The sequence below is a fragment of the Lactuca sativa genome, chromosome 4, assembly GCF_002870075.4.
Source record: "Lactuca sativa cultivar Salinas chromosome 4, Lsat_Salinas_v11, whole genome shotgun sequence".
Taxonomy (NCBI): domain Eukaryota; kingdom Viridiplantae; phylum Streptophyta; class Magnoliopsida; order Asterales; family Asteraceae; genus Lactuca; species Lactuca sativa.
In genome coordinates, this window is record NC_056626.2 from 253,266,517 (window position 1) to 253,272,607 (window position 6,091).

The window sequence follows — 6,091 nt, forward strand, 5'->3', positions numbered from 1 at the left end:
TAGGTTACAAACCTCAATTCGTGTGCTAGTGTTTAACAATAGGTTTACTCTTGATTAGTTCTTGAAACTTTCAATATCTTTAAGACTCCCACTGACCTTTGGATATATAAGATTCACTTTTTTCAAGGAACATTATTTGAAAAATAAATATTCAAGAGTTAGTGCATATTCTAATCAAGACTAACACTTCACACAATTGGTCTTAGTTGGTCTTTGTTTTATCTAAAACATCACAACTTACCAATTTCAAATGTACAAGAGTAGAAACATTTTACTCAACATTCGAAAAGTGTTATAAACCTTTCTAAAGATTATGTCAGTCAAGTTACAATCTTGGAGTATGAATCTAAGACTTGATTTTGACATGAAGTATGATTCATCTTTTAATTTAACCATTTCAACAATTCACGATTCCTCTTCTCAGCCATAGAAGTGCACTAAGGTGTCCTTAGAGGATCAATTGCGATATGGTCTTTCATAATCATTAAGACGATCATAAAACACGATAGTAAAGTACTCTCCCATCCTTTCAGATTGGAGAAACTTTTATCTTTCTGCCTAATTTGATTCTTCTTATTCGTCCTTCCATACATTGAAACTATTCCAATGTTCAGAATTATACTTAAACTTGTAAGCATAACCATATTTACTAAAATTTAGTAAATCATGATGAATAGTCTTATCGTTCTTCGATTCCTAACATATATATATAGATATATATATATATATATATATATATATATGTTAGGAATCGAAGAGTCATGGGTAAAACCCTAATCTATACTCTTGGACTTATTATCCATGATCCATGATTCTAGTGGGCTAACTCTTTGTGGATTCATCCATAAAATTAGTCCATCATGTATCATAAGCCCAAACCATATATATATATATATATATATATATATATATATATATATATATATATATATATATATATATATATATATATATATATATATATATATATATATATATATATATATATTACTATAATTAGTCCCCATTGATTTAATTAGTCTCTTGTGATCACGAAATTAATTCCAAATTAATTCTTGATCAATACTAATTAAATCATATGATTTCATATTTATATATTAATAAATCATAAATAACCTCTTCTCAAAAGTACATCATGTCGTGGTGATAAGCAACCTAAATGGACCATGCTATTATCGGGTCAAGTACATACCAATTATAGTTATGGGCTTAGACACCTAATCCAACATTTATGCTCTAGAATGGTATTGACACCAAAACGTCTCATCCAAAATAATAATAGAACACTCATGTTTTAAGTGAGAAAATGTTAGTGTTCTTCATTATCAAGTACAGACTACAAACAAGAATAAGATAATAAATAAATAACTAAACACTAAAGGGATAAAGACAAATTGACACATAAACCTATAACAACAGGGCCTATAGACATATGCGCTACCCCCCCCCCCATCTCAAACTTACACTGCCACAACAATAAGCATTGATAATTTGTCATACAAAAAACAAAACCAAGACACCGACAGAGCCTTCGCAAAAATATCAGCAAGCTGCAAGGTTGATGGAATAAACGAAAGTGATATGGTCCTGAGTTGTAAGTGATAACGAGTGAAGTGACAATCAATCTTAATGTGCTTCGTCCGCTCATGGAAAACATAACTAATCGCCATTTGTATCACATTTTTGTTATCGCAATGCATGTGAGTAGGCAGAGAAATGTGAACCCCCATATATATAAGAAGTCACCGTAACCAGATAATCTCACATGTAATCACAACCATAGCATGATACTCAACCTTCATGGACTATATAGAGAAAAATTCTTGTTTCTTGCTCTTCCATGAAACTGGAGACTCTCTAAGGAACACGCTTGTATCATGTCATTCCAATCAGCATCACTATAGGCACGTAAATCAAGAGATGACGTCGAGGGAAACAAGATAGTCTAAAACTAAGTGCCATAAAGATATCTCAAAATACGAAGTATAACTCCCCAATAAATAGAAGTAGGAGCAGTAACAAACTGATTTACGACATGAACAACATGAGCTATATCTAGACGAGTAATTGTAAGATAAACCAAACTACCCAAAATAGTCTGATAAAGATTCATATCTGATAAAGGTACACTATCACTAAGAGAGTATTGCATATTGGTTTCAAAAGGAGTATCTATAGTCCGGTTGTCATAGAGGCACACTTGTGTAAACAAGTCAAATATATATTTAGTTTGAGAAAGAAGATACCCTTTCTTAGACCGAGCTACCTCAATACCCAAGAAATAATGCAGCAAGCCCAAATCCTTCATAGCGAACCGATGAGCTAGACTATGCTTCAAAGACTCAATATTATCATGGTCATCATCAGTAATAATCATGTCATCCACATATAAGGACAAAAGAATCCGCAATGCACTCGTACATCTAATGAACAAAGTCGAATCGTGATTTCTATGGACAAATCCAAAACAGGTAACCACCATGGAGAATTTCTCAAACCAACAAACTTCACCTGGCTGGTGGTGAACACCTACGAGAGGAGACATATAAACCTCCTCATGGAGGTCATCATTCAAACATGCGTTCTTTACATCCATTTGAAAGATCCTCCACTGTTCAAAGAATTCAACAACAATCATAGTAGATATTGTCATCATTTTCGCCATTGGGGAAAAAGTCATAGTCAAAACCATATGTTTGGGAATACACTTTTGCCACAAGTTTGGCCTTGTATCGCTCGACAGAAACTTCACACTTTGTTTTTATTTTATACACCCAAAGACAACTAATCATATGTATATCAGGATGAAGGGAAACCAAATCTCATGTATGAGGATGATAAAGAGTACTGAATGGCTCATCCATAGCATTCCGTCAAATATGATCTAATATAATCTCTCTATACGATTTAGGTTCAGAAAGATGATGGATATTGGCTATAAATGAAGCAAATGAACCTGAGTATGTAAAGTAAGAAAAATCTAGAAGCTTGGTGGACTTGGTAGGACGAGTAAACCTGTTGAGGGGTAGTGGAGGTGGGTCTCCAATCTCAACAATCGAAGGATCAGACTTAGGAAGAGAAGGAAATGAGGTAATCTCTGAAGAAGTGGGTGTGTCATGAATTGGAAAATTAGGCAGCGTAGATGAATCTCGAGCCTCTATATCCACATCAAAAGGATTAATATGAAGAAGATCTGACTTCGTTACATTATGGGATGTAGCAGGGATCGAGTATAAAGGAATAAGGAAAATGACAAATTAGCCCTATAATGTTTTGAACATTTTCCCATTTAGTCACTTAAGTATTTTCGGGCTTTTTAGATCATTAAAGTGGTTTTTGTTGGGTCAATTTGGTTACTTTGGACAAAATGAAAGGGTAACCCGATTACACCTTTGCCACATAGACATTAACTGTTTTTCCCTTGACATTAACTTTGAAAGTCAAAAATTCCATCCTCCTCTCTCAGTTCTTTCTCACTCTATTATTTTATTCCCTATTTACTGATACAAGAGCGCATCAACGAAGATGTGAACTTTGACATTCAACAAATTCGACTTTGAAAATCAATTCAAATCTTTCTGATTGATTCATAATAAGCATGATGACTTAGTATCACTCCAACTACCAAAATGTACAAAAAAAATTGACTGTTCTTTCTTTGACTGTCTAAACCAAACACTCCAACTACATAACCAACGTCATCAACCGTTAACTGTTTCTAGTTGTTAGAAATGAAGATGTTCGAGGTGGCCATTACGAGTGAGGTAGTAAATAACAAGCATCTTACGAATGGTTGACTAAACTATTTTTTTAGTTTTTAGGAAAAGGGAAACCAAAACTGTAGCGACAATGTAATTCCAAGATGTCAAGCATGGAAATTTTGCAACCAATGGCTTAGAAACAAATGGTTTCACTTCAACTATACAAACTCATTTTGATGTCAGATTTTCAGTAAAAATAAAAATCGATTTGCAATTGAATTTAGAAAGTTAAAGTAGAGCTCTATTTGCATAAAAATCAAATCAAGATTTTCATTGAATGAATTTGATTCGATTGTTATCTTCTAATGTTGTTAATAGGGAAGTCGAGTGGAATCGAGCTTTTAACTATTCTTCTAACTTGGACTTCTTCACTGCATGCATTCAGAAAACAAACGGTACAAATTACTTGCCCTAATTTTTATCAACTTGAGCTTCTCTTTTTTTCCAAAATGGCAAAATATATGATTGCCTTCACTGGGCGTTCTAAAAATTCCTTCCCATATTAATTATAGTTTCTAACAATTGAATTCTATTTGGGATTTTGATCATTCAACAGGAGATGTTACACAATGCATATGCACATCAGCAGAAAAAAGGGGGGAAAAGAAGCAGTGGAGTGGGTTTATTTTGAAAAAAATATTATTATTTTTTATTAAAAATTTCACTTCGTCAGGTGTTGAATAGGCAGGTCAACAAAAACAAATGGTTACATGTCATATTCAACTAGTTGTATTAGTTAAGATGATCTAATGAACATGTCAATAACTATTTTGCTCCTTCATAAAGCGTAAAAATACTTAAATGACTGAATGGGAAAATGTGCAAAACATCGTAGGGCTAATGTGTCATTTTTGCAAAGGAATATGTTCCAAAAGGTTATATGTCAGGAAACATATAACTTCTGACTCACATGATCATAACAACGGTATCCTTTATGTCCAACACCATACCCGAAAAATACACATATAGCAGATTTTGGCCCCAACTTATTATGCTCAACATGAGGACGAAGAACAAAACAAGTACATCTAAAAACTCATAGAGTAGAGTAGTCTGGTAGGTGACCATATAGCTTCTCAAAAGGATTTATTCCTGAATTCAATGCAGTAGAGATACAATTAATGACATAAAAAAACAGTTAAAATTGTTTATCCCCAAAAGGTATTAGGACATGCACAAACAAAAGCAATGAGCAGGTTGTCTCAACAATATGAATGTGTTTCCATTCTGCCACACCGTTTTGCTGGGGAGTGGCAGTGCACGATGACTGATGTATGGTACTATCAGAAGCAAGTAGTTAAGTAAATTCATTAGAGGTATATTCACCCCTAAGTCACACCTGAAACACTTTATCACAGTCGAATGTTGTGTTTTAACAAGAGCTCAAAAATTATTGTAAATGCCAAGGAAATTGGATTTGTGTTTCATAAGATAAACCCAGGTATAGCGAGTATAATCATCTATGAAATATACACATCATAGTGTATAATTTCAAAAGGGGCAATAGAATATGTTAAACTTTTATTGAAAGGTAAAGCAGAGAATTTTGCCAGTTTACAACCACTACAGTAAAAAATATCACAAGTGTTCAAATAACCCAAAACACCAGTAAAGGCTATACATGTAAAATTGATACAAACACATGTCCCAAAAGAGAATTCCAAGGAAAAAACTGAGCCGACAAAGGACCCAAACGAAAAGCAAACAAATCAATAATGGTGGTTGTAACAGCAAACACTTTGAGAACCTCAAAGACATAATGTTCTCTCATCCTACGACTAATATCAATCACCTTATGGGTGTGTTAATCTTGTTTAAAACATAATGAATCATAGAAGAACACCTAATTACTAGACTTACACAATTTACTGACCATAGCAAAATTCATTATGAGTTTGGGAATGTAATAAACACCAGGGAGAGAAGTATGAGGAATAGAAATATACGCAACACCCTCACCTATCATAGATGTATCACTAGCAGACATAACAAAGATATATGAAATGGGTGACAAATAACTAAACGATAAAAAATAAAGAGACATGTGATGGGTTGCAACAGAATCCAAAATCCACAATGATGAAGGAATAACTGAGGTATCAGATGAAGTAAGACCATAATGAGACATAGCAGTAGACATGGTAGTAGGATTAGAGGCTAAATATTTGCCTGAAACTCTCAAAAACCTTAGCATCCAACACAGAAGGGGACATGTTTCCAATAGACTCAGTGTCAACTGATGACGCAGCAGCAGAGTGAACTGTGGATGGCGAGGTGTCGATGGAGGAGCACCATAGGAACATGGACGAAACTTTTGTTGACTAGACTTA